Genomic DNA, 13,946 nt, shown 5'->3' with positions numbered 1-13,946 from the left:
TTTTTCAGTTAAATCAAAACATCTTTGTACAGGGGAAATCATGAAGGTATTTGAGGCTTCTCTCTCCAGTGATATAACAGAAAAACGTATTGGCCACAAACAAAAGTTCTTTGCCATAGCCATTTTTCCTTAATTAGACACTCAGTAGTATTCTTGGAGTTTCTTTGCTTTATGCAAAGTCCCGAATTGAAAAATTACGTGGCATTTTTAGGTGCAATAGAATTTAATAGGTTTGTGAAGTAGTTATCTTAATTAAAAAGAAGAAATATTGCAAAGTAGCTCTCATCTTCCATGTGAACTTTATACAAATTTCATTTCATGTTCAAAGTACATTTAAGAGAAAGTAAAGCATAGTTGCCCTTACTTTAGCATACAGGAAAGTAATTGGAGACGCACTCTAATAGAAACAGCAAAAGATATGAAAGAGAGGGGAAGGAAACTGGAAAAGGCAGGGTAAGAAAAATAGCTTCAAAATGTCAGGTTGCAGAGAGTCAGGAAAAACAAAGCAAGCAAAGACTTTCTGCAGCCAGCTTCATGTTCAGTACTAAATAACTCCTTTCTGCTTTACTCTCCTCTTTGGTTCGTTAACAGTATCAGCTGTCATTAAGAGATAAAAACCTCAGCAAAAGCCTTGCCCTTTGCGAATGACGTTCATGTTCTTCTCCACGATGTTCCACAGTCTTTGGTGTCACGTTCCCAAAATGTTTCAAAGCCCACGACGGACCCCAAAAAAGGATGTTGCCTGTGAACTGGTGAACGGTTTAAGGAATACAGCTGATGTCTAAGTTGGCGTTTCCAAGTTGTCATCCTGTTCAGTGAAAAACTACCCACAGGCAAGGCGACAAGCACATCTCCACAAGCGTTTGCTCGTGATTTCCTGCAGTAGCGCTAACAGCAAATATCCCACAGGTTGTGGGAGCTGGGGAAATAACCTCGCTGGGCTCTACGCCTTCCTTACTGCTTTCAGTTACATTCCCACAGGCCAAGTAATTTGTTTTAGTCTTATGAAGTAGCGTGAATTAATCTTCAGACTGACTTTATTCCACTACTTACTGCTAAACAGCTGGCAAAAGACTTTTCTTTTAACTGAGCCATTTCTCATTTTCTCATTGTCTTCCGTAACAGGAAGGAGCAGAAACGTGGACATGATTATCAATTATGATTATCACTTATTTACATCTGCTTGAAATTGTAGATGCTTGAGGAATCCGCTTGCTTTACTCAGTATGAGAAAAATCTTTTCATTAAAATCCCACAACTTCTTGATAATTCTTTTGATACGTCTTTCTGTATTAATGCAGTCTCTAAGAACATGGTATTTTGAGGCGGTTGTCATGCATTACCTGCTAGAAAGCTGTACTACCTACAGCTATAAAAAGTAAATATTCCGTGAGTTGTAAGCTGAATTAATCTCTAGGTGTCCTTTGCATAAAGATTTCTTTTCAAGTATGGAAAAGGTAATTTAAATAGGTGCAACGCTTTCTCCTCGTATATTAACTCCTGGGGTGCATATGGCAGCTGTAGGTCCGTACCAGTATCACATAAATATTTGCCTGTTTCAGGCCTTTCAAAATGTGCGAGTTTAACTTTTTTCTGTGATCATTTATTCTGAGTTTAAAAGTTTATCTGCATCGATTTTTATTGTTAAAATAAGTAAAGGCCACTTTGCATGCTGTCTAAGCCAGGCGGGTCTATTGGAATCAGTTCTTCTGTTCTCCAAAACAGCTCCAGCTGACACATAAGGGATATGCCTGCATCTGAGTGGGAGCTCTCCCTGGGTCATGGGGAATGCAACCCAGCCCATAAGTGGAAGAAAAACAGCATGTGCCACTTCAGGTTTTTTTAAGTTTGGAACTTTGTAATAGGCACCTCCTTCCCCATCATGAAGGAAATGTAAAAAGTCATTTCCCCAAATGCGTGCAGAATATGTCTCAAGATTCTTTCAGGCAGATATAGCTGCTGTTCTTCGTGCGGCAAGCCCCTGTTCTCTGTCATACCCTCACTCGTAGTGTCTGTAACTTCCTGCTCGAGAGAAATTCTGTCTGCCACTGGCAAAGCGTAGAAGACAGCTTCATCTATAGTAATTAGGCCGTATTGACCACTTTGTAAATGCATCCAAAAGGCAACCCTTTTCCTCTGGAGGCCAAGGGAAGGAGACAGTCTTCCCTGAGATATGGCTGTTTCCAGGTATTTTAAAGGTGTTTCAAGAGGCATGAGTTAGGGAAGATTTTAGCCATTCTTTTCATAAATGTATATGGCCAGAAAAGATTCTCATTAGGAGGGTTAGCTTTCTTACTCTAGTAAGACATCGTGGGAAATGCGTTGCTACCTTTCCTTGCCCGCTCCCAGCAGATATTTTGAACGTAGGTCAGTTTGAGCTCTTATGTGGGTCAACATAACGTAACTTTGCATCTTCCAGTTCACAGAGATAATGTGATCCCAAATATCAAAATAAGTTCTGAGACCGAACGTTCTCTTAGTTATCATGAGGTAGTTTCCATTAATGTTTTCTATACAGTGTGTCAGCTTGGTTTACTGGTAGCTATAAACATCTCACACGAGTGCAGCTACTCGACAAGCTTGGGAACAGATTTTGAATTTAACACTTGCCGGCAAGGTGTAAAGGCTGACAGACGGCTCAGCGTGGGTCAGGGCATGAGCAGAAACTCTTGCAAAATGCGTTGCCAAAAAAAGAAAGGAGACAATAAATTTGCATCTCTGCATGGGAAGAGGCAACGAACCAAAATCTCTTGAAATTTGTGAAGGGGGGAGAAGAAAATAGCGTGGCGGAGCACTCTGCGCGCAGAAAAACAATCATCCACTAGGTCAAAGTTTCTCATGGCTGACTGGTCAGGTAGAGGTGGGGTGAAGGGTATTGTAGGCAGTGATACATATTGTCACCTTTCAAAAATAAAAGCGATGCTGTAGGACTGCACCCGGCTTGGGGAGGCCACTGCCCTGCCCATGCGGTGGGCACCCTCCCACGCCCCTCCCGGTGCCGTATTTTGAAGTGTAAAGAGACAATTAGAAAGCAAGTTGGATTAAAAAAAAATATACTACTGCTGCTCAAGCTTAGGACACCATGAGCAACTAGCAACTTAAGTCTCCAATAGTGCGTACAGAAAGGGCAGTAGGTGTTTTTTTCTCTCCAAAATATCGTTGGGTTTGTTTGAGGGACAGGCAGAGAGAGAACATGCCAGCAGAGAGAATAGTGTGCTTGCAGCGGGTTGCTGGGATTTTTGTGTTGTTGCTTAAGGGAACTGGACTTGGCCTAAAGAGAGGGAGGTGAGAAAAGGGAAAGGGAAGGAAGAGGTAAAGGGAGAGACTGAGGAGAGAGGAGGAAAAAAGGTGGAGCTGCAGAGTGAAGACAGTGTGGAAAGGATGTTAATCTAAATGTAGCATTGGTAAGTAAGTTATTAGAGTGAATGCATGATTGACTGGAGAATGTTAGCAGAAGTTTAAGTCACTTAATTGGTCTGTTAATCGCTGGCCAAGTTGCTTTCTCTCAGGCGTGCATAACCGTTTCTTGTTTCTTGCAGCAAATATTTAAAAAAAAAATGTTCTACACCTTGAGTATTTGCTAGGATAGTATGTGAGCATGCTTCCATATCTTTCTGTTCTACAAAATCATTATATCCTTAGTAAAACTTATGAAACAGGTGCACTGTGTGCTTTTTGGAGAAAAAAACAAACCCACTTCTATCTTTATCTAGTAAAAAGCCTAAACTAAAATCCCAGCAGCCAAGCAGTCATGTTTATCCCAAAGAATTCCCCGTAACAGATTTATTTTGTACCTGATACGACTGCTGTAGCAACTGAAGGCTAACGTGCCTGTCATCCCAAAAGGAATGGTGGGTGCAGTCATTAACGAGTGCCTTTCTCTCTTTTCTGTTGGTATCAATGGCTCAAATACCTTTCTGAGCACCAGATTCACTCCCTGCTTTTTATTTGTTCTCCTTTTCTCCCTCAGCCTCCACAACTCCTTCCGATCAGGTTAACTTGTTTTCATTTGTGGCAATCATTCATCAATTTATTCTGAGAACTTCCACAGCCAATACAGAAACCCATTAAATCTATATAGCAGGTTAATCTCAACTAATAATTACTCATTAATCTTGCTGGAAATACACATTTTTTTCATCCCATTGCCAAGTCACAAGCCTGAGAAAAAAGTGAAGTATTTAATCTGTTTTGTAAAGTTTGTTAATGACAAATTCTGGCTGACAGATTGAAAAATTAGGTCCACTGTGTTGGGGTGCATTCAGTTTTAAAAAGTGATTAACTATATGCCAAGCTGTCAAAGAAATTTTGCATGAAAAAAGAGAAGTTGTTAACATTATGTCTGTGCCCAATGATTTCATAATGTGAATTTTAAATATACATGGAAAAAAATAAATCAGCAGCATACAGCCATTTTCAAAAAGTGGAGTTTTGAAACTATCAAAAGAGAAGCCTGAAACAGCTTTTTTACTCCCTCACACCCTCCCGCAATTTTTCCCCCTGTGTCTTGGACTTTAAAAACACTTTTATTTTCCCTCTAAAATTTTAGTTACGTCTGCTTGCTAATTAAATTGAACACAGACTTTGGCTTTCCTGAAGCACTCCTCCTTATTCTTGCCCTCCCATCAAACCATGGCCGCATCCTGGGAGACTCCATTTTCCAGTGCAGTCGGATTCGCTGACACAGGTAGGTCATAGCCTAGGATGATTTAGAAGTCCCACACTTGCTAAATAATTCAACCTATTTTATGGCTGTTTGCTTAATATCCCATTTCTGCAGAGTTGGTAAAGTGTCTGACAAAAGGTCAAATTGATTGCGCAGCTTCTCTCTGTTGAACTTAACTTCTGCTGCTTCCTGGTGCGGCTCTCTGTATATTTTCACTTCTGATTGATTTTCTTAATTCAAAAATTGATGCAAAAGGTCCTTTCTAATGAAAAGCATGTTTGTCAATATTCTTCACTCCCTCTATGGATTTCTGTAACGTTTTTATTTTGATTACCAGCTCCTGACCTGTTTATATTCTGGTTTGCCTGAACACCCAAATCTTTGTTCTCCATACAAAATACCACATTTGCCCTCATCTTCTATATCGCACCGTGCTCTTTGGCGAAAGGCATAATTTCATTTTCAAGATCTTTTTGGGAGCAGATAGCAGGCTCGTGTTACCAGACCAGTAGAGTATTTTTATATTCAGAAAGAGAAGAAAAATAACCTGTTGTGAGCAGCAAGTCTTTATTCGTGGTCAGGGATGAATTCCTAGATAAAAGGATATATTTCTTCTTTGCCTTGTGACACAAAGTCAGACTTAAAAAGCCTTCTACTTGTTCAAAGTGACTCGGAGGCTGAAGAAGCGACACTCTGTAAGGCTGTGTGTGACACACAACGCTGCTGTGTGCTTGTTCCGCGGATTCGAAGTACCCCTTTGGTTCTTGAACTCTTTTTAGTTTGATAGAAAACCCATCATAATGTTTGACTATTACAAAGCTTCAGCATCACAGATGTTGAACTTCACCTGACGTTTGTATACATCATACAAGATGTAGCAAGTGAAATTGGGTTACAGACGTTGTTTTGGGTTGTGGTGATGAATTGTTTCTGTCACTGATCACCACAGCAGCAATGGAGTACACAGCTGCAATAACACATTTTCACATTCCGTTTGTTAGTTCCAATATTGATTTAATCTTTTTCTGATATACCATTTTTTCCCTTGGACTTACTTTCCTATTAAATAAAGTAACTTTGAGGTTTCCTTTATTCGGAGAATAATTTCTAACTTAGAAAGCCCCTATATTTGAAAGGGAAATGGCACACATTACCCAGTCCTCTTAAGATTTCATACAACCTCATTAATTTGGTTTTCCGTGGTTCTGTATTGCCGGCGTGACAGGCAAGCTGTTGAGGTGAGATGTATTATGAATGCGCTTGTGACAGAAGCACCTGCCCTCCTTTCATTCCTTACTGGTGTGCAAAATACTTGTCTCCTAGAACAGCAGATCTAACAGCAGGGGCTTCCTCTGCTAATGCAGAAGATCGTTCCTCACGTGGGTACTACGCACCCCTTCTTCGTCAGTTCTTCAGCGTAATGTTGCTAGTTAGGGAAAAAAGGTCTTTCGCTGGCTATGACGTGATGTTTCTTTTTCTATTCCTCTAATATTTTGAGTGAGCATTATGTGTCAGAAGGATGTGAAGTGAGACTTTGAACCCTGAATCGGCTTGGACGATCAAATTTTGGTTGATAGGGAAACCTGTACTAACAACTTTTGGTGTGGAAAGGAAGCGAGTTGGTAGTCTTCCTTCCTATCCTAATGCAGGGTATTCAGCGTTGCTGGGCATCTGGTGGATTTTTCTGATGCAGTGAACAGGCAACGGATTTATTCTGGAAGACTTAACCAGCAGTCATGCCTATCAGTGCACCCATTTTCTTCTGGTTTAATAACTGTAGCAGTTCAAGATGAAATATTGTTAACAAACTACAGACTGCAAACTAGTCTCATTTGTGTTTACAGCAATACGGCCATAAATGCACATAGATTGCAGAAATAGAATATTCCTCTGGGGGAGAATTTCTCCAATTTCTCCAATTTTCACTGCATAGGATGACAACCAAGATTTGAAAACAAGAGGGGAAAAAACTTCCCTAGCGTCATGGCTTCTGTGCCCCCTTTTCATGCTACATTAAAGCTTTTAAACAGTATAGAGTGCTAAATAGTGTAGAATAGCATTGACCATTGAGCTTTGCCTATGAGAGACAGGTGGTACGGGTTTCTTGAGATTGGGTTTTTCTGTCAGGCCCCGTGGTTCTGATGGTGACTAAATCAACAACAGAAAAAAATACGCAGATTACTCTGTTTGGAATAGCCTACTTCTTTTTTGCCCTTTTTTTTACCCACCCCACCTCTCTTTCTTCAGTACAGTGCTGAGAGCAGCTTTCTGTAACAAGGCTCCGCACGGACCAGGTGATGTTGCAGACATCCATGTTCTCTCCATGAATCTGGGATTACCTTCAGCATGCCTGTTTAGGTACAGTTTCCACTGACATTAGCAGAGTTTATCCCAGATGGATTTGTTTCTATTTTTTTAGCATTTATAGAAGGACGAGAAGGTGGGTGCATGAATGATCCCTTTCGGACAGGGACAAGGGAAAGCAGGAGTTACAAAAGAGTAATTATAACTTCAAATAGGAAAGGAAAATAGGAGATACAAATCCCCAAGGTTGGGGGGACAAAAAACAATCATCTCATTTACTTTCCATTAATACTTCAAAATGTGGACAGCAGCAGAAATAACTACTCTGTATGATCTAAAAATCCTTCAAGGGTTTGCTGGTCATTTCCATCAGTATGAGAGGTATTTATGTACCCTATGAAAGGGACTGCCTGTCAGTCTAGGAATGATAAAACATATAGCCCCCAGCTGACCAATTCTGAAAATGAAGCTGGCTGCAGATAGTAGGGGAAGTGTTTTCATATTGCAAATGGACGCGTTAGTATACCTATCTCATAGCAAAATCCTCAGGTGTTTCATGCTGCTTTTAACACAATCACCACAAAACAGAAACGGAAATGAATTCTCAGGTATCACAAGCACAGGCTCCACAGTACGAAAACAGCTGAAAGGAGAAAAGCTGTTAGGTGGATAAATGTAAATTTTGGCAAAAGGCAAAATCCTTTTTCTTTTTTCAGAATTCACCTGTATTTTTGATATTCGACTTTATCTGCCACAGCAGATCACACTTCCAGATTTGGTTGTCGTGAAGGATAACCTTACTTTTAAAACAGAAAACATGACATACAGTTAGTTACACTGTGTAGCTATTAAAAATCTGATAAGGAACTTCCAATGACCTTTTTAAATTGCTAATCTTCATGTTTTCTTTTGTAACTCGGAGAAACCACCACTAACCCAGTTAGTTGGGATTTAAGTACTGTATTTCCATAAGCATTAGCTCCCCATGGTAATTCTAGTTGTCCTAAATCTGTTCCTACTGGAATCGGAGTGAGTTTTACTTTTGGTTTCCAGGAAGTCATGGAAGTACCCAACCCTTCTCAGATTGGTTTGTTTTCTACTGTCTGACTTAAAAGTGGGTCATATTCTGCAAAATTCTTGCTGGGTATTGAAAAACTTTCGGGAATACTTACAGAGCTGATACAAAGCGGTAGGAGATGTCTTGGTAGCTCTTTTAACAAAGCTGGTTAGCAAATCTTCAAGTGCATAGGCATGTTCTCTTCTTTCTTAACATTACTGAATTGGTTATTCCCACAGACAGGGAAACAGAGTAAGTGTTAAAGACCGAGTGGCCTGTAATATTTTTTTTAAAAGAATTCTGCTATTCATTAGTGTGGCAGAACACGAAGAGCAAAAGTTGGTGGAAAGAAGTGCTATATACTACTGTCTATTCAGACCCCAAGAAAGGCTTTCTTCATTTATTATGCGAGAACAAAATTCCCTGTTTACACTGTTTGCCTGAGATGAGTATGTTATGGAAGAGAAATTGTAGGGATCTGCAGAGCCACCGTGCACGGGATCACACAAAACCCTTACTTGTTCTGAGCGGTCTTCCCCACGGGGTTACCAAATCAAGAGAGAAATGGGAGTAAAACACAATGAGAGATTGTGACATAGGACTGAGTTTCTGAAAAAACATCTGAGGTTTTGCAGTACTTGCAGTGCTATTGCATGGTAACTTTAATGTCACAAACCAGAAAATGTTAGTAGAGAAAAGGGAAAGATTCTTGAGTAATCTCTCTCTGCATATGCGTAGATTGTCAAGCAGAACAGCTAAATATGCCCTAGAAAGGGTTGAGTAGAAAAAAACCCAATACAACCCAGTATAGAAACCGCTACCCAATAATCCAGTAAAAATTTGTGTGATTTTAAATGAAATAATCTTATTTCTGCTTTGCACAGCAATTTCTGCTGTGCATGCATCCTGTTGGCTCACTAGACACATTAAGGAGAGCACAAGCTAACCCTTAACACTGGCCTTAGTACGGCTACCTTGAAGTGTTTACAGGTTTATCTCTTCGGAAAAACATAGATTTGAGTATTGATTGTTTTCATGCAAATTATGAAGAATCCACCTAGTCCCTACATTCTTGATGTTTGGAGGTGTTTTAAATGTTTCTTAAAAAAATGGTGAAAAGGATGGGAATGTGCATTTGTGTAGATTAAGGTAAGGTTGTGGATGTTCGCGTAAAAACACGGAATTGTGGTTCAGAGTTAACTGTTCCTGTGCTGCATAAGCAATTGAAAAATCCTGCACCTAAACTCCTTTTTCAGTGTACCAACTTAAAGGCATTTTTCCTTGAGTAAGTATTACTGGGAAGCCTAAAATAATACATTATAGGCTTTCCTTCTACTTCTCCCTGTCCAAACTCTCAGTTTTCACAGCTTCAGCATACAATAAGTCAAACATCAACAGAGCACTTAAGGGTTTGATCCATTTTAAGTGTAAGGCAATTTTTGTGATTCAGAAAAAGTACGTATTCTAATGACAGGAAGGGTGTATGTGTTTGGAATGAAAATAGTTTCCTTCCACTTTCATCAATCAGTTTTATGAGATAGGATCCCTTTATATAAAGATAGCCGTCTGTACAAATGTCGAGTTATTGAACAACTCTTGCATGAACATGTGGCAATCCATTTTAATGCCAATCATTGATCTTGGCAATGAGAGTGAAATCCCTTTGAATTTTATTGTTAGGTTAAATTTCTCTATTAAGTATACTGCAAAACTCTGTGTGTGGTGTGCGCTGCTGCAATAGCTGTAATGCCTAAATAATACCCGTTTCTTATTTTTTCAACAGAGCTTTCCTGAGACGGTGATGCGTATTAGTGCATTGAAATGAAACAGGGTGGCCATTCACTGTATTTCAGTGAAAGAGAACATGCTCAGACTGCTGTGTCATTAATTACCCCTTGGAGATGTTACTTCATGTGGAGCAGATTTTCTTCTATTAAATTGCCATTTATTTGTGACCTTTAATTTATCATAAACAGTCTTCTTTCTACGTCCGCGGCAGCAATGGAGAACAATAAATTGTCGCATTGCTCTCCTTAAATGACACAGCTTGGCAGAGTTAAAGGAAGCTAGCAGGTTTGCCATTCAGGAGCTAGAATAAAGGGCTTCACTGTGTAATTTTCCATCCTTTGCCCCCAGCAAAATTTTACCCTTGAAATTTTAGAAATACAGTTAACTGTTGGGTTTTCCCCTTCCAAAAGTTCCTGGGAAAAGTAGCCGATTGTGTCCTCTTTATTATTATTATTATTATTATTATTATTATTATTATTATTATTGCATTGGCCTCAGCAGGTATTTAAAAGAAGTTTCTGATGCTAAACCTGTGAACCTGCTTAGCTACTTTCTGTTTCTTCTCTGTGTCCCCTTTTGGGAAGAAGCTGAGGGCAGTCCCTGGAATTACCCAGGGAGTATGGGTAAACCCCAGGAAGGTTGGTAGAAGCCGAGTCAGCGTGGTTTTTTTTTTTTCCCCTTTTTCCCCTTCAGACCCTGAAATGTCGCTCTTCCTTCCTCGGCGCGTATACCGTGTCCTACAAAATCAGGAAAAACTGACCTCAGCTTCCCTGTGACATTTTGGGAGAACAGTACTGAAACGCGCACTGAAATTTTACGACTCCCCATCAGTAAACGATAAATACTAATGATAGCAGATGTTATGTACGTGGTCATTGTGGTTCAGAAAAGGGGAGAGGCTCTTTGCAAGTAGAAAGGAGCCATTTCTCTTGAAGTTCTGGATTGAATATGGAATTTAAAGAAAAGGCTAAAGCACAAGCCTCTAGTCCAATCCTTCGGCCTTTTACCTAAACGTTGGCAGCAAATAATGAAGGCTGCGTGCTATGACATTTTTAAAATCTTTAATAATAATATAAATAGATAATAATATAAAATAAAAAAATAATAATCACGTGTCGTTTCATTACAAATATTGTGAATGGCTTATTTCGGAGTCTAAGCTGATAGGGTTTATTCACATAAAGCATTTGAATATGAAGCTCATATTCACATGAAGGAAAGGGAAGGCTGTTTTTCCTGGCGGGATCTTTGCATACAAAATAATCAAACGGTTGTGATGGCACAGGTGTTGACCAACTGAAATGGGCAGAATGAATGAGGCACTGTAGCAGGAAACCCTCAGAAGCAAGTTCAGTCTTTTTGGCTTCAGCACAATAATTGAATTACTTAACCATTTGCAACCGCGCCGAAGAATTGAAGGTAATCTTTTACAAGCGTAATTACATCTCGCGTGGGGTCTTGCATGGGGCGGTAGGAATCGGCCATGAGTATTGCTTGAGCCTCGCTTCCACCTTTGGCGTCTCGATCCTTGGCCCCAGACCCCTCAGACCTCAGGGTGCACGAAGAGCCTCGCTGCCTTCAGCGGGAGCGATCCCATCGCAGGGATCCAACATCAGGTTGTTCCTTGTAACACGCGTTGGAGCCCCGGAGCCATCCGTGCATTTCGCCTTCAGCTTTTCACCTTGCCGTTTGCTGCTGCGCACACTTCTAAAAGTTTGAATGTGAGTTTTATTTTCTAGATGCCTGTGTTATTTAAGACAAAAGTTTCATAGCTTCAGGTCATAAGACTCTGCAAAGCAGAAGTTTAAAAGAAAAATAAAAAAGCTATGCCCCAAAATGGAATGTTTTGTATTACAAGAGACTGATAAGCTAAAGAATGTGGAGTTTAATTAATTCAGTGTGAAGTTATGCTATGCTGAGATTCTGTAGTAGCATATCTCCCTCTCTACTCTGCTCTGGTGAGACCCCACCTGCAGTACTGCGTCCAGGTCTGGGGCCCCCAGCATAAGAAGGACATGGACCTGTTGGAGTGGGTCCAGAAGGTGGGCCATGAAGATGATCAGAGGGGTGGAGCACCTCTGCTATGAGGACAGGCTGAGAGAGCTGGGGCTGTTCAGCCTGGGGAAGAGAAGGCTCCGGGGAGACCTTATAGCGGCCTTCCAGTACCTAAAGGGGGCCTACAGGAAAAGGTAGGGAGGGACTCTTTATCGGGGAGAGTAGTGATAGGACAAGGTATAATGGTTTTAAACTGAAAGAGGGGAGGTTTAGATTAGATATTAGGAAGAAGTTCTTTACTGTGAGGGTGGTGAGGCACTGGAACAGGTTGCCCAGGGAAGCTGCAGATGCCCCATCCCTGGAAGTGTTCAAGGCCAGGCTGGATGGGGCTTTGAGCAGCCTGGTCTAGTGGGAGGTGTCCCTGCCCGTGGCTGGGGGGCTGGAACTAGATGATCTTCAAGGTCCCTTCCAACCGGAATCATTCTGCGATTCTATGACTTCTACTTAGAAAACCTAAATAAATATACCTATGTATAAAGATTGGCCGGCATTCTGTGGGGGGAAAAGAAACGAACAACAAAACAAGAAGAAAAAGCTGAAAACGTGCGGCGGGGCGGGGGGCCCGGGGCGGGCAGCACCCGCTCCCTCCCATGGCGCTGCATCCGAACCGCCGCTGCTGCCTGAAAGGCGGGTTGGCGACCCGGTGTCGCCGAGTGGCGATCGCTGGGGGTTTGGTTGGCGAGCTGCGTGGGGGGGGGTGGGGGTGGGGGGAGAGGCAGAGGCAGCGCGCGCGCGGGGTGGGCGGGGCGGGGCGGTGACGAGGTGTTGCATGAATGGGGACGAGGGGGGGGGGTGGGAAGGGGCTCGGCCCGCCGTTGCCATGGAGACCTTTGTGCCCGGCGGCGCGCGCGCCCCGCCCGCGCTGGGGCCGGCGGCAGCTGCTGCCCCGCGGCCGGCGGGGCTCGGGGGCGGCTGGGAAACGCGGAGGGGCCGGGGCGGCGGGCGAGGTGGTGGAGTGGGGGGGGGACCGGGGCGGGGGGTCGGTCGGTCGGTTTTTGTTGCCGCCGACGTGTTCGGCAGCGTTGCGGATGGCCGGCAGCCTCCCCCGGCTGGTTGGGGGTTTATTTTTTTTTTCCCCACCAAGTTTCTTTTTGTAAGTGGTAAAAAGAGGGGGAAAATTATTAATAGTTTTAAAAAAAAAAAAAAAATAATGACTAGACCCGCTTGAGCTGGTGCTCCGGAGAGGGGGGAGTGGTGGTGGTGGTGGTGGGGAAAACTCGACTCAGCTTTGAGGAGGCTTCCCCGGAGCGAACGCTGAAGTGATTAAGGAGATTAATTTGCAAGCGGGCGACAAAGGTAAAGAGTTGAAGGTGGATCGCGTGTTTGGGGGCGGCTTTGCGATTTGTTTGAGGTGAAACGAGAGATTTCGTGAAAAAGTGTGCGGCTTGTTTCAAACGTCACTTCTGAACGGCGTAAAAAAATATTTATTTTTTTTTTTTTTAACCTCAGAATGCTTTAAATCTCGTTATACAAAGGTGTGTAGGTAGCAGCGTTTCACGTGGACTTTAAAATCTATTATATCTGACTTGCGTCCGGTAGGTTATGGTTGGTTGTTTTGTTTTGTTTTTAAACTTAGTTCTTGGCTCAAAAAAAAAAAGAGATATGGGTATCTTGAAGTACGTAAAGACAGAGAAATGGGTATCTTGAAGTCCATTAAAGACAAGAAAGTAAATGTTACTCTTCAGAGGAGGTGTCTTGGTTTTCCCAAAATGTTGGGAAGAGCAACACTCTCTTTGACTGTAGTTATTTCTTCTTTCAGCTTGTCTAAAGCAAAGATTTAAGGAAATCAGTAGTTCCCCTGAAATAAAATAATTTAACAGAGTAATCTTTCTTGTGCAAAAATGTGCATGCTTTGAGCTTGTAGACCTGTTGCTTTGTACGTTTACCCTAGAAAATCTTAATAACTACAGTGTACTCAACCGTAGTGTTGAGTAAGATATATATCTTATATATAAACTTATATCTTTTTCTTTTTTTTTTTCAGATTGTAGTCTCAAATAGGTGAGAATGGGATTTGCATCTCTTCTAATTATATTTAACCTTTAAGTCTCTAGCAAGCTTTTTCAGGTAGACTTT

General features: G+C 41.7%; 1 protein-coding gene across 3 annotated transcripts in view; it reads left to right on the top strand.

The window, feature by feature from the left end:
- CTNND2 (catenin delta 2) overlaps nt 1-13,946 on the top strand; it is a 679,731-nt gene that overhangs the window by 217,158 nt on the left and 448,627 nt on the right. The window contains exon 1 of one of the 3 annotated variants that reach the window (XM_054191356.1): nt 13,016-13,166. The exons of the other annotated variants lie outside the window; for them this stretch is intronic. The gene's annotated coding sequence lies outside the window, so the exon portion shown is untranslated. Of the gene's footprint in view, nt 1-13,015; nt 13,167-13,946 lie in introns of those variants that run through there. 3 annotated transcript variants of the gene reach the window in all.

This window comes from Rissa tridactyla, chromosome 2 (genome assembly GCF_028500815.1).
Source record: "Rissa tridactyla isolate bRisTri1 chromosome 2, bRisTri1.patW.cur.20221130, whole genome shotgun sequence".
In the NCBI taxonomy this organism is placed as follows: domain Eukaryota; kingdom Metazoa; phylum Chordata; class Aves; order Charadriiformes; family Laridae; genus Rissa; species Rissa tridactyla.
This window is presented reverse-complemented; position numbering and strand designations above follow the sequence as displayed.